Consider the following 15,803-nt stretch of genomic DNA (forward strand, 5'->3'; position numbering starts at 1 on the left):
GCGTGTTTATTTTATACTGCAGGTCCTGAGAAAGGCTTCGCGGAGCGCCGGCGAGCGGGGATGCACGGGGCTGTGCCTGAGCGCCGCGCTGAGGCGAGGGCGGCCGTTGCCGGCGGCGACGCCGTGTCCCTCAGGGAGAGACAGGCCCGCCGGCTCCGCCTGGAGGTCCCCGGGGCTCGGGGAGTGGCAGGGGACAGCGGGGACGAGCCCACGCGTGTCCCTCGGGTCCCCGGGTGCCGCCTCTCCTCACAGGACTCCGCCGTGGTCCGTGACCCAGAGCCCCCCAGGGTGGACCCGCTAAAGCGCTTCGTGCCTGAGCCCCGTCTTTGAGTTGTAGGAGAGGGGACGGATGTGAATAAACCCCTGGGGGGTCACCTTTTGGGGGTCACCTTTGGGGTAAATAGCTAGAAGCAGTAACTGTAAACACCACGATCAGAGATGTGCAATCCCAGCAGAGATTCCCGAGGGAGCCTGGATCTCGCTGATGCAGAATGTGAGGTGGAGCGGAGCGAGGGGAGCTGCGCTGGGGCGCGGGAAGGTTGACGTGACCTGCGTTACTGGTGGGACAGACCTCGGTGCCCGGGCACGGCTGGCACTGTTGGGCCTCGCTGAGCTGCTTCCTGCAGTGGAGATCCAGCCGGGCTTGTCCCTCAGGAAAACACCTGGGTGGTTGGCAGAGTATCTGGGGTGCATCCATGGCTTCAGGTCTTCTGCAGTGCCAAAACTCAGGTGTGCTCTACGTGGCACTTACTGGGACACACTGGTGCACAAGGAGTGGCTTCCTCCCTTCCTTTGAGAACTGAGATCTTAGTGAAAGTAATTTTTTACTCACAAAAAAGAAAAAAAAAAGATTGTGTTTTGTAGTGTTGCTAAAAGAAAATGGTTGAGATTTGTCAGCTAAAATGGCATAATGTCATCCTGGCGTGAGGTTGGTGTGATCACGAGAAACGGTTCACGGGATCCAAACCCAGCTGATACGCCCCAAAATATCTGTTCGGTGGGGCTGCCTGTGCACTGCCCAACGCTTACACAAATGCTCCATCTCGTCGTTTATGTATTACCTTCCACTTTAAAAAAAAAATCCCAACCAACCAAACGTGTCATATCACGGCTCTGGGATTTCTTCCTTTCCACTAAAATGCTTACGTTTTATTGCTGCTGGCATTCATTGGAGACTTACAAATCGCTAAATCCCGAACAGCGCTCCCAAGCATTTCACAGTTCCTCGGTATCTCAGCCCTGTTTGTTGTCTCCCAAATAAGGCCTTTTTCACAGGACAAAATTCTGTACTTTCTGCTGTTCTCTTTAATATGTCCAATTTCAGTTCAGCAATATCATCCTCCCTGGAACAGTGACAGACTATAACAATGATTAGCCAGCAAGCAAAATACTTCCCCCCCCCCCCCCCCCCGAATTAATGTGTTTTCAAGAAATATGTTTTAAAGATAAATAGCAGGCTAATTTCCTCACCATCGTGGGTAGGAAATTTCAAAATACTCACTATCTGTACTGAACCGAATATGTCTTTAGAGCAGCAATCAATATCACATTTGCCAAATGAGGAATGTGTCACAAACATGCCTGTGATGATACATTAAGCATTTATAAGAATACGATAATCAAATGATTAAGTTATGATTCCGTAACTTTTTCTGCATCATCTCAGTATAATATGCATAATTCCATGCTATTGTATCTGTTAGATACACCATAATAAAAAAATCAAATGTTTTTGTTGTAAGGCTGGATTGCAGGCTGGCAAACTGAAGTATTAAAAAAATGTGAGCGACTTCTTCTTGAAACCCTGGGATTTGATTAAAAACTGTTATGCTAAATATTTTGGGCTTCTTTTGATATGTTAATCTATTTTGATTTCTGTTGGTTTTTTACTTAATTGCTGATTGTGCACTTGAGTCATACTTTTAAGCTTGTTTCTGCAGTCTTGAGGGATAGAACTCATTTTTTAATGGCTACTGAGATTCTCAAATAACTCACGTGACTGAAGGGGCTGAGGGTTTTTTTAGGAAACACTGAATACAATAATAATCGTCATAAAATGATGAGTATTAGAAACTCTGGGACCAAAACCCAAGAGTTCCCTAGTTCTTATTTTGGATGATATTGCATCTCTTTATGACCTTAACACTGCTAAGAGCTATAGTGTGCAGCATTTATAGTTCTAGCTAGTGTCTTAAATCTAAATCCAAACCCCCAAATGAGGCATTAACTCTAATTTAGTCTCTGACTATAAATTACAGGCATTACTATCCACCAGCCTTTCCTATGAGGGCATAGTGAAGACACTGTGAACATTTTTCTTGAGATACGTGACTTCTGTTCGGTTACATGTTACTGTCGGGTTATTTATTAAATATGCTAAGGTATGACTAATTTTTAGGTTTTTAACCTAAACCTGCTAGAAAATACATTTAACATATAAATATTTACATTTATTATCACAAAAGGCAATCATTAGCTTGAAGAGTCATTAATCTCACGCTTTAATCCATCACGTGCCATGTTCCCAAGCTCAGACTGGACTCACTGGAAGCCAGTTCATGTTCTTCCAGCGGTATTAACCCCAGGTCGGGTTAAAGTCAGAAAGCAGCAGGCTGTAGACTGAAGAGTAACTGTGTAAATTCAAAGTTATTTTATTAAATTTGAGGAGGGCAAGTGTATGTATATCCCAAAGTATGTTAGTTAATCTGGTCAGTGCCAATCTGTCTGTGAGTAGCCCAAATGACTGTAATTTAGATGAAGTCGGAGCACTTCAACATGATGAAGGGTTTTTTTCCTTTTAGCAGCTGTTTATCAAAGATACACACAGCCAGCTGTGATGAATTTTCATTTTATTTTAGGAGTGCCGTTTGTAAGAATGTTGATTTAGAAACCAAATTTAAATACCGTCCTACCAGACCTTGTGGGCTTTAATGCCCAAATTCATATTGTCTCTTTTGTGTCCTGCAGCTGATGGTTGGGAATAGTGGCTAACTGCAAAGTCACTGTTGGTTAACCTCTTAGTAGTGTGGAGTCAGAGGACGTTAATCACCTTTCTGGAAGAGAAAACAGAGAAAGGGACAGCAACATAAAGGATATTGAAACGTAGCAATGGTTAGAGTTTCATTTGGCATTGCTGAGGGTCGTACTCAGGATGAAGAAAAGCAACACTTGGGTGCTGGCTACCTGAGACAAGTACAGTAATTGTGGGTACAGTTCTCAACAAAAGGGGTTTGCAAACAAACACCAACCTCCCACTTGCCAGTCCTTCATTCACACAGAACAGAATATATGCTCTACCAAAAATACATATCTCCCCCCCGCCCGCCAAAATACACCATCCGGTCAGTTTGCTATTTAATCGCAGTACTTTTCCTCCCCTTTTCTCAGCACATGCACTCCTGTGTCCACTTCCTTACTATCATCAGAAGGAGTAACTATGTGACCAGTAAGAGGATAAAAGAAGAGGAACTGACAGCAGCTATACTGGTGAAATCTCTGCCATGTAAAATGCCAAATCTCATTTACATCCCTCAGCTCCCTCCTATCTCAGCTCTAGTTGAGAGAAAATAAGTTGTCAGAATGTAGAAGCAGCCAATGCACTCCCTCTTCTCCACCTACATACTTGAATTAAGTAGAAAATTAAATTAATTTACTGTATTGCAGGGATAAGAGGCACTAGATGGTGCTGTAACATACACTTTTACAGATTTTGTTTCTTTGTGAGAATTAATGAGGCAGCTGTGCTGCACTGTTAGCTTTGGGATTTCTATTTTTAGAGGCTTCACAGCAAACAATGGAAAAGTTTTATCTCTGACCTAATCCCTTTAAATTAGGTTTTTGTGTGTTTCTGCAACAGATTGTTTTGACTACTTCTGTTTAAAAAGTAGTCTGTATAGTCTAATTAAAATAGGGAAAGTCCTGTGTATGCACGCCATTGATTTCTACTCTACCAATAAATTGACTTGTTAGACACTCAAACCAGCTAGTTCTAGGCAGAACAAAGTATTTCAAAATAAAAAATTACTCTCAACCTTTAGATGATTTATTAAATACTGACAGTAAGAAAGCAGTTACAAAACAAAATCTATACTTTAAGCATGAAAAAAGCCACTTACAAAAAAATACATGAAGCCATCTTCATACCAACAACCAGGCAGTCCCAGGACTAAAGGCACTTGCCAGCTCCACATGCCCGAGGAAATTCCCGGCTTTTCAAGTCAATCAACACAAGTTACCCGTTGAACTTACTACTCCCTTTGTCACAACTCTGTTGCGCAGATTAGGAAGACGTGCCAGGTAATGCGGGTATTACCTGCCCGCTGATGTATGGACCGTGGCATTCAACGGAGCGCAGAAGTTTGGTGCAGTACTTCCAGTCCAAGGCACTGGTACACGCACCCAGCAAATAGGGAAAAATTCCTCCTTTTAAGTGTAAAACCAGAACAGATCCTAAGGTGTCAGCTTCGCATGTACCAGGTTATCTAATTTGCCATCCCAAAACTTCTGTATCATCAGAGTTGTCCATTTCAATATTAAATGTACTCTAAGAGAACACGGACAAGGGAGTAAGGCAATTCCAAAAGCAAAAAAAGCAGCGATGGACAGCAGAACTGTTCTAGAAAGAAGTGTGGTTGGACAACGCTTGTGAAGTTAAAGAGCAGCAGATGACTAGTTTATCATGAAGCAGCTATTGCTTGCTTCAGTTGGCATTCTAGTAAGCACAGGGCATACTTACGACTCTTTTTTAATATTTGCTGCCTAGGTCAGGCTAGCGTGACAAATGAGCAGCTCTGAATATGCAAAAGCTTTCAGACAAAGAGCCCATTAGCCAAACATGGCTATTACTATGCGTAGAAGCAAATTCTCTTGCCAGTGAACTCTCGCCAAGTAACAAACTATTTGGCATGTGTGCAAAACCCGTATTCAACACAAGTGACAGACAGCATGGCATAGAAAGCAAATGTAACTATAAACAGAAATTTGGTTCAATAAAGAGAATAGAAAGTGAGGAAAAATTCCATTTTAGGTAATGCTAGCTGAAGGGTATACCAAGCCAAAGAGACCTTTAGGTAGCCTTTAGGAGTATTGCCTCTACATAAATCCAGAGCTCCCGGACAGCTCAGAGATGAGTGTACCCTTCTGAGAAAAGGGGCCAAGACCTGTTCCTGTGTGACTGCTGCTCTTACAAATAGAGCTGTAAATCTGCGTCGTCGATGGGCAGCTTTACAGTTGCTGATGTAAATTAAAGATGGATCCTAAAGCCAGATCCGGAGCTGCTCCAAACGCTTCTGTGGCGGTGGGGAACTGCACTTTAAAGAGACTGACAGAAACGTCAGTGGGAAAACCAGCCACGGTGTTGAGTAGAGCTCCAGTTCCACCATGCTGATCTGAGCGATCGAACAGACTCTGTCAGGGCTTCCTTAACCCGCTCTGGAAACCACCGTGGTTTGCTCTGCTCCCGGCCACCCTGAGATAGGTCCATAGCTTTCAGGTGGAGGTTAGCACAGACCTGATGTATCCACAGCTGGTGTAAGCCGCGAAGAAGATTGATCAGAGCTAGGGGTCTGATCTTTCCTTTATTTTTTTCCATAGGAAAAATTTTGGTTGTCTTTCTGTTAATTAGGTGGCAAGATTTTTAGCCAGCGTACACAAGAGTAACTCCACTGAGTCTTACTAGCTATAGCATTTCTTCTTCTTTCTCCATCGTTCTTATTGGATCTGTCAGCATCCATCTTAGCAAAAAGATCGAGGTATATATAGTTGTAGACAGTATTGCTGAAGAAGATCTAACTAGCCCTGTCTGTTTATGTAGAGCTCACTTCAGCAATTCCTACTCACAGTGCGAGCGGTGTCGGTTTTATACATGTTTATGTTAACCAATAGAGACAATTAAATTGGTCCCATATACTATGTAAAATAATGTAAATGGTTTTATATATGTTTAGATAGAGGTAACTAGTTAATAAATTTGACTTCAGTTTAAAATACAGCGTACTAAGTTAAAAGTACTGTCTTTCTTGCACTGTGTATATAGAGCACGCTACTTCCATTATCCATGCAGAAAAATCACTCAGCACTCAGGAAGGTTCAGAGAAGTTAATGTGGCGACATTTACAACAATATCGTCCGTAATCTTGGGGAAAACACTCTTGATTCTGTTTGAGGCTTTTGCTGGCTTCACATGGCTGCAGTTTGTCTTGGGAAAGAAGGCACGTAACCTCAGCAGATGATGGCAGTACAAACATATCACTGAGTCAGAGCTAACATTGACAAAGAGTGAAGGAGACACAGCAAAGGCTTTGAAACCAAGACCTTTCTGAGGTTTTTTCATCTCAAAGTACTGAAATTTAGTAGAGACTGAGTACACTTCCTTTGTAGTCTGCTTACTTAGGTTTTCTCCGTTTCTTGGGCTGAAAGTCATATTGTTAAAATCATTCCCTAACTTTTTTTTTTTTTTTTAGTAGTGGTACGGAGTATTGCATCACTCCAATCCAAAGGTGGTTGCACTGCAAAGATGGTGGAAAAATTACATGCTACAATGTAATGGGCATAAACTACATATAATGGACATATATGCCAAACTCTGCTGGATTTCTGCCAGGGGGAGCAGAGGAACAGCCACTAGAGACATGCTCTTATGATTTGCAGTTCTCGTTTTGCTCTTGCTTTTGCAGGACTTCCATCGTCCTTGACCCTCACGTAGGTTAGAGCAGCCTAGGTCCCATAGGTAATGGTATATTAGGCCCAGCAAGACTGGCTGTACTTTCAGTCTGCCTCGACGTGTTCTTTACCATCTCCTGGTGTGATGCTTCAGAACATTCACACGCTGATAGAAATCTCAGGAAAGCCTTTAGCTGCTTTTCAGCCACTTTGAAGAACATGGGAGACATGAAAGAGCTGGAAAACCACAGAAAATCTGGCTTTACAACTGGTATTGGACACCCCAGCCATACCGAGCTCATAGCTGTCGATAGGTTAATATTAGAGCTGCCACCTTCATGTCACACAGTTTCAACCGTGCAGATCGACGACCATCCCAGCCTTGCTCTCGCGGCATTTCCCAGCACGAGAACCTGTGACTACATCCTCATGGTACGGTCATTTTGGGAGTGTAGTTACAGCCGCAGAGAGGTGTTTGGATTCCCCTGCTGCCCCACGTTTAAAATCCAGCCAGCTGCCAGTATCGTCTCTGTTGGAAGGAAAAAAAAAAAGGATCCTGCTGCCAGCCGTATGGATAAGGAAACCTCTGTCAGATAGCTCTGTCATGTACAAAACTGCTTCTAGAGCAGTATTTTCTCTTTACTAGCGTAACCATCGCATTAAGAGGATTCCTTTACCTGAGAGAATCTAGTGAAACGTTGAACTGACTAGCAGCTTTAAAGGACTTCAGAAAAAGCGATGGTGAAAGCCTCCGCTGGGAATGGGAGGGAAATACACCTTCTGAAAAATGGAAATTCTCACGCTGCACAAGATGTTTCAGGTATTTGATTACCAGCAGTTTCAGAGCACTAGCTGAACATTCAGCTGGCATCAAACTCGCTGTCAATCGAGAGGTTTATTGTGTTTGTGCAGGCTGTGTGTGTGTTAGTGGAAGTTGCAGAGGCCTGGATGAACGTGCGGGTGGATATACACAACGTGGGTCCAAGACTCCAAGGAGGAAGTAGCTACGGCAAAACTCGTTCAAAGGATATCTCCACCAAAGGATTTCATAAGCAAAAGAAGAAAACAATTCTTTTAAAAATCTTACATAATCAACCCTATTATTTATTTAATGCCTAAAATATCAGACAGAGCAGAGAGATTAAGAAAACAGACATTCTAATAATATACACAGTGATACATAAAAATGCAGTAATCATATTTTAAGCTGTTATCTAATTGCAGAGAATGTAGCACTACAGAAAAAATAGTGAGTCAGTCCTCAGCTATCACACCAAATTTTCACCTTGTTTAAGGGCAGATGTACAGTGATTCCAAAAGGAAACAGATGTTTTCAAACCATCACAGCTCATTTATAGGGATAATTACCTGTAAATAGTAAGGTTATTAACGTTATTAGTTGAATATCACTACCTATCAAGCATGAAAAATTCATCAAAGTAGAAGTTCTACTACTGAAGTCCCACTTAGGATTCATTTCCTTCAATGGCTGAGTATTTAAGGAGATTTTCAGCAATATATCATGTTTTGTTGGCCATTCACAAACCAGCTGATTTTCTACGATGGTCCAAATCACCATAAGCTCTACATTTTAAAACGCTAATACCTCCTCGAAAATTGTCATTGATTTCATGCTTCACAAGTTTTAAGACCCTGAAGAAGCCAACAAACTCTTCCACAAGGAACTGATCTTCATTGAATGACCTATCGTTATCAGTGGCAAAGAAGAACAATAACAACCAATACGGAGATCCAGATTAACAAAGTCCACTCCAAATTTCCAGGTAAATACTCTTCTTTTTTTTTGCTCTTTTTCATTCATTCATTCATTCATTCATTCATTCATTTTCATGTAAATTGACTATTGTAGGTTCTTACAGGGCTGAAATATATATTGTCTAAATATGTACCATGCAGCTAGGCATGTTTTCTTCAGAAGTTTTTTTTAAATAACATGCCACGCAAAACCAACACAACATGTAATTTTTTTTTGGCATTTAGTTAAACAAACTAGAATGGAGGCCAATTCGTTTTGTCTTTGCCTAAATTTCTGAAAATTCAATTAGTCAATATTTTATTTAAAAATACAGATGTATGAACAATTTACTAATGGCTTTAGAAAATTGTTGTAGGATAGAAAATTGTATGTATTCTCTCATTTTCAGTTTTCTATTGTTTTGTTAAAGTGTCTTACCACCCATTCCATATTACGGAAAGCAAATCTAAGGCACAAAAGGTGTGAGACTGCTAAACCACTGCTGTGAATTCATTTCCAGTCAGGTAAAATGTCATTCCATTGTTCTTTTGAAAATCATCCCCACAGCACCTGTAACACAAGGAAATGAAAAATGGAAGAGACTATTAAGCTAAATGGCCTTTTGGAAAGATGGAGCGAAAGCTATACAAATGATGTATCGTGGGAGGTCAGCTAAACGCTGTGTTTTCTGTGGTTGCTTTATGTTTTGTTCTTCCCTCAGATTAGTAGGGATTGAAATAAAAAGAAACCTGACTAGAACTGTTTTCGCTGGCTTGATCATTAGGGTCTGACACTCAAATGGAAGAAGACTAGCTATTTTATAAAATGCAAAATGGAATAATTCCCTTTTAATGCCCAATTTATTAGGAGTTGAAGAAGGCTTAGTTAGAGAAAAGAAGCCTCATTTCCCCTGAGTGCATGGATCGCATCTAATTGTATTCAGCCCAGACCGGCTACGACAGCGAGAGGAACGAGAATCAATATTGCAATGGAGACGCCTTCCCCATTACATGGCAGAGATGTTTACCGTTCATTAGGAAAAGGTACCTTCTGCATGAGTGGTCCAGAGACACAACAGGATTTTACCACGGGCAGCCAGGAACACCGGTTGAGAAAGTTGATGATAACTCATCTGTTTCCGTGGCAGAAAGGCTCCGAGGGCGCTCAGCTGACCTCCTTCATATCAAGTGCTTCAAGCCTTGTGCTAGGACCCGCTGGAGTAACGGGTTTGAGCATAAATGGTTCGGTGGTTCCATAGCGCGTCCGCTCTCTTGCTCTTCCCAGCCGTTGTAGTTTTGGGAGCAGTTTTGCAGCGTTTCCCAATATAGCTTCCAAAAGCAGTGGATTCGGGGATATTTTTACAGAGGAGCTCCTTTCATTTTCAAACCTAGTTGCAGTTAGCATGAGAATTGGTCAGAAAGGGACAAATTGTATGTGAAACAGCTTTGCTGATCTTAAGGCATCTGGGAACAAATTTCCAAGGGAAATTCCAGCTGGCAACTGCTGCAAGAATCTGGGTCCCTAAGTCCATCAGAACATACAAACGGGTCGGACACGTGATTAAAATTGTAGCCCAGTGTTATAAATCTAGCTCAAACAATGCAGTTCTGCATTCCATAAGCAGTTAAATGTATTCACTCTTCCTTCACTGGCACTGTCGTGGAACTGAGCAATCCCTGCGCGCAAACAAACCCTGCGCTCACTGGAAACAATGGCTTGCAAAAGTCACGTTCAAAGAAGAAAAAACTGCTACATTAAACAGACCTGCTGTTAGTTATCCCTGACACATATTGTTGGTAACATACACAGAGCAAACACTGCAGATCTCACAGCCCCTCTTGACTAAATTAGATGACAATGTTTACGATTTTGTTAATTACAAAAGAACTAAAGGGTGCCATTCAATGGAGACATTAATTTAAATTATTACGGTGCTTTGACAAAGTCGTGCTCTCTGACGCTGCCAGGCAAACCTTCCTTTCCAACTGCAGCTTTGTCCCGTGCGTCACCTTTAGCAGTAGCCTGGAGGAGACCTTCCTGTCAAGTTTGCAGGTGGCATCAAATCAGGGGAGGGGGGAACCAGTCAATGTGCTTTTAATTCAGAGAGACCTGAACAGGCTTGGAGGAGCAGGCTGACCGTAAACTCACCAAACTGAACAAGGGCACGTGCAAAGCCCCGCAGCTGGGCAGGAATAACCCCCTGCATAACTCAGGCTGGGGGCTGACCGGGTGGGGACCAGCTCTGCTGGGGATGCCCTGGGGTCCTGGGACACAGCAAGCCGAGCCCGAGCAGCAGCGAGCCCTGGGCAGCACCAGCCAGCAGCATCCTCAGCTCTATGAACGAGATAATAGCTCGCTGGAAATGCACATGGGGGGGGGTTTCTTCACGGGAAGTTTCTGTCTTGAGTACTTACTTGGACTAGTTTCTGGAGCGAAGGCAATCGCAGGCGAAGAGATACAGACACGTTTGTAATATTGCTGTTGTTGTTCTGGACTCATTGAAACTGTAAGCTGCAATCAGTCACATAAATAAGCGGTTTGGGGAACTGCACAGCCAGGGAAATGAGCAGCTCGCAAACAAGGTCTTGGATGTGCAGGGATGAACACTGAGATATCACCAGAATTTTTAAGCAAATTCCTACCTGAGAAATACAGAAGAAAGCCAGCAGGTGAAACAGAAGAAAGTACATGCAAGAACACCGCTGTTGCAAAGGATCGATCGGAAATTTCGTCATTTGACCAGCCGTATTCCCGAGCTGCCTGAATAAAAAAAGATTGAGCCTAAAGACTGTACACAGGGTGACTGTCTCAATATTTGGAAACAGAATCAAAGCCAATCTATTCCATTGACAAAATAATTGCATTATTAATAACTGCATGCATATAAGTTCAGGACTGAATGATAGAAATTAAATTTAATTAACATCTATGCAATGCCTTGAGGGCATAAAATGTCATGTAACTCAAAAGAATTCTTAGAATTAATCCCATTAATCCTATTTTTAAGATTTATTAATCCTAAACCAGTTTTTGCTGCATTAGCACACTGCTAACCATGAATATCTCCATAGGCAAAGTGAGGTGGTACTCCAAAGTTTTAGGGTGATTGGAAATTCTTTTGTATGGAAAAGTAAATCTTTTCCTGAAATCAAGTTCCACTTGAAACTGGCAGTAATAAGCAAATCAATATTGATGACATTTTTTAAATAACCATATTCTTTGTATTGCTATTGATTCTAGCAGGGCTGACTGAAGAAAAGATATACATAAATATACCCCAAAAAGAAGAGTTGGATGTTAATGTCATCTTTTATCATCATAGGCACTAATATGGCTGGAAAGTATTGATTACCTTAAAAGCCTCTAATAACTAAAGAACTATTGACTTAATATTTTCTCTAATCCTCCATGAAATTTTACAGTAAGTCCTGATGTATTTTCTGTTAAGGGTTTTAGGGCTCAACTATATCATGTTCCTATCTGGAGTGTCAGCTCCAAGGCTTATACTGCAGTTGATGAGAACTGTGTTAAAGGTGAGCAATAACTCCGAAGATTTAAGTATGGTTTCAGGGACTTTGCATATAGATACATCTTCTAGTGTATATTATTCTATAACTTTTGTCTTTTAAATAATCTTTATACTTAGGGAATAATTGAATAGAAATTTATTCGGTGGAAACATTGGTCCTGTTCATAATTACTCAACTGTAGCTGTTCTGAAAATTCCCTCATGCTTGTACAAGTATCTCGACAGGCACGTTTATTGCTGCTTATTTTCCTATCGCTAACACACAATCTAGTTTTCTCAAACTCCAATGAGTGGTATTTATCAAAGTTAAATAGGGGAATAGTGAAAGAAAACTTACTCAAACATCTGAACTCTTTGGATCCCATTAAAGTGAGGGGATTATTATTATTATAATCTTTTTTTTTTTTTTTGGTCGGTTGGTTTGGGTGTTTACTTGTTTCGCATTCCTAGTTTACAGAACTGAGGGTTACCTGAAAGGTCCGTTTACCCCTTTGCTGTTGCTGTCTTTAGGATGACAGTAATGTTTACGGGGTCCAGCCGAAGGCATGGACACCATCTTGCTGGACCCTGCATTGCCACGTAGCCATCCGGGAGATTTTTCATCGTAGTTCACGTCTGGTTTTGGTTCAGCAGGACCGGTTGAACACGCTAAGCAGCCACACAGGCGGCAGAGCCGAGCGAACGGCCGGGCTGCGCTTCCCCTGCAGCCCAGCCCTGCGGCCGAGGGAAAAGTGCGTAGCGGCACTGCGTCGTTTTGGTGCAGCCTTCATTTTTGGCGATGCTTTTTTGGCAATGCTTTCAGCAGCAGCGCCTGACGCAAGCTGATCCGCTGCGCCCAGTTCATCGGAGGGCAACGGCTGACCGAAGCGCTGTGCAGCCCCGTAACAACGCGGGGTTACAGCCCCCCGCTGTGCCTGAGGCACCTTTGTGCTGCGGTTGTCCCGACTTGTCCCTAATATCACGTTCCTAACCCGTACAAAACTCTCCGGCCCTTCTACCGCTACAGACCTCGCCTAGGTCCAAACTGCCGACGCAGAGAAAAGCTTGGCACGCCCTCAGCAATTCCCCTGAGCTCACTTCTAAACATTTCAAGCATATGTACAGAAATACTTTCAGATTTTGCTGCCTAACACCAGAATTACGAGAACGTCTCTTTGCTTTTTCAAAAAAGATAAAAGGCTTTTAGGTTAAGAACTAGTTGGAAAAATAGTATAGAAAGAGAGGTGCGGTTACAGAGCTCCTCCTAACTTGCATCCTCGCAGCACTTGAAGAGCGTAACGGGGTCTCCCGGGGTTCACTCACGTTTCCCAAGACCTCTTTATGTAGTGACGGTGATGCACAACATGACCCAGCAAAGACGACTAAGAGTTTTTTCCCCTTGCCTCCAATAAAACTAAGGCCTTCTCTTGCTCCCACGAGTTACATCTAATCCTTAGTGACTGTTTTTGGCTCAATCCTACGCTCACTCATTCACGGAACTATCTGTACTATAGGAGCAGTCTCATTAAAACGAATGGGCCAGCACGAGCGGGTTATTCACGTGCTTTTTTGCAGGGCGAGGGCCCAGCTCCTCAAAGCCATGTAAGCACCGCAGTCCTGCCCGAGCCCCGCGTTCCCCTGGGTTTCGCCACCCCCCCCCCCCCGCCCCGGCGAGGTTCGGCACCTCGCTGCGCCCGTAGCAGAGTAGTCAGAGCACAACACCTCGTTATTTTAATGACTGGAAATGAGTTGTGAATTTCCTAAAAGCCATCAAAGCAAAATGTTTTCAGTCAATCTACCCACATTAATAACGGACCGTTAGAGATTGCTTATATCCTTATCACGATGAAGTACATCTGCTGTATTTCCCTAGTTAATATTAGGCCAAGTGTTAAAATATCAAACCTTGGCTTACATCCTTCTGAGGAAATAACTGAAAAGGACAAAAAAACCCCAAACCCCTGCAGCACCGGAGCTGGACTGCTTGTTCCCAGCAGCACATCCCCAGGAGAGAGCTGGTGGGGAACGGGTCGGGGACCGGTCCGAGCCACCCCGCTCCTCCGGCAGCTCCCACAGCACCCGAGCGGCACCGGGATCCCCAGGCAGCTGCGGGCTGCTCTGCTGCCAAGGGCCGGGGCGCGTGTCCCCCCCAGACCCACCGTCATTTCTCTGTCCCGGTGTGGCTATTCCTCCTCGTTGCTGCTCGTTGCTGGTTTGCTTTTTCTTTGTATATCCAAGGAAATGCAAGTATGGACTATAATCAGGAGGATGAGACACTACAGCCAGTGTTTGCCAAACAGTTTAGCGAGTGTGAGCACCTCCTTTAGAGACAGAAGTTGAAGCAGCTTTAACAGACAATTTTCAGGCAGTTCTGAGCATCCATGCAGAAAGAAATCACCTAAAATCATGATTCATTTTTTAAAATGCTGCCTGAGCTTGAGTCCCTTAAAAATAAAAATGTCATTACTAATTCAGGGAAGTTTTCATTCAGTCGCAAATGATGCCATGCACATTTGGTACACACAAACAAGTAACAGCATTTGGGCCTGTGCTTAGGATTCAGAGAGTCGCCAGAGTCCGCTGGCAGAGCAGCCCCGGAGGAGGAGGAGGAGGAGGAGGAGGAGGAGGAGGAGGAGGAGGAGGAGGAGGAGGAGGAGGAGGAGGAGGAGGAGGAGGAGGAGGAGGAGACCCGGTCCAGCCTCCCCGCGAGCAGAGGCAGAGCCATCCAAGGCCGTTAACTGCGCTGGCTCCTTGCGGAAGAAGCATAATGCATATCAGATCGCAAATGGAGCAGAGATTAAACACAGCTTTTATGGCTCCGCAAACACTTACATTTGAGAAAAACATCAGCGCGTTTACCACTAAATAAACTCCTGGTTTTTTCCAATATGGCCTGCTTGTGTCCTGCTGCAGCACTGCCTCTCTAGGTGTCTTCCCACGACTCGGGCAGTACTGTACATCCTTGGTTTGTGAACATACACACAGTTTGCTCTTAGGCATAAAATGGACCCGAAGGTTTTTCACAGTGTGTTCAGACTGGTGCTCCTGACCGCGGTGATGCCAACCACGGACATCCTCCCTCTCAAAGATCGGGCTCCAGCTCTAGGTCAGTAATTAGCAAAGATAATCGAGTCTTTTTTCTTCTCTGCTCCAGGAATCCTCTGGGGAGATCGCGTTCCCCAAAGACACCAGTTATTGGAATGGATTTAGCACATTTCATCTCAAAGGCTCTGCCCGCTGGGAAGGCCGCAGATGCTCAAATTTCAGACTCAGGTGTGATCGGTGTGATAAGTTACACAGCACTCCTCCTCCTCCACAATTAGACGTCTGCTCAAACTCTTCTTCAGAGAATATTCAAAACGAAAAATCAGGAAGAATGACATTTCTTCAATACTAATAATATTTTTACAGGTCATCTACGAGCACTTAGCACTCCCCCACAGAGGCACAGCGGCCGCGCGGGACCACGTCCCCCCCATAGCCACGGAGCCCTCTGCAATTACAGCAGCAGGAAAATTCACACTTGTGCTGACCGTCTTGTAAAAACTGCCAGTTTTAAAAAACCTGTCAGTTTTAATGAGAAAGCATCAGTGGAGAAAAACCTCTGTTCAGCTACACTGCCCTCCTCCGTGCCTGCCTACGGCGGTGCTGCAGCACCATCTGCTAGGACACTGGGATCAGACCTGCGCCCCTGCGGTCGTGTTCTCTGAATTTTTAAATACTGAATAATTTAACATCTTAGTTCTGTTATTGAAATAGCATTGTTTAGCTCACGTCACTCTAATAGGTCTCATTACTGAAATCTAGCTTGGACCGCTGTGCGCGCACGCAGCTGATCCCAGAACAGCGGGAACCCGCCAGCCCATCCCCGACTGCTGT

The sequence above is a fragment of the Balearica regulorum genome, chromosome 10, assembly GCF_011004875.1.
Source record: "Balearica regulorum gibbericeps isolate bBalReg1 chromosome 10, bBalReg1.pri, whole genome shotgun sequence".
NCBI lineage: Eukaryota > Metazoa > Chordata > Aves > Gruiformes > Gruidae > Balearica > Balearica regulorum.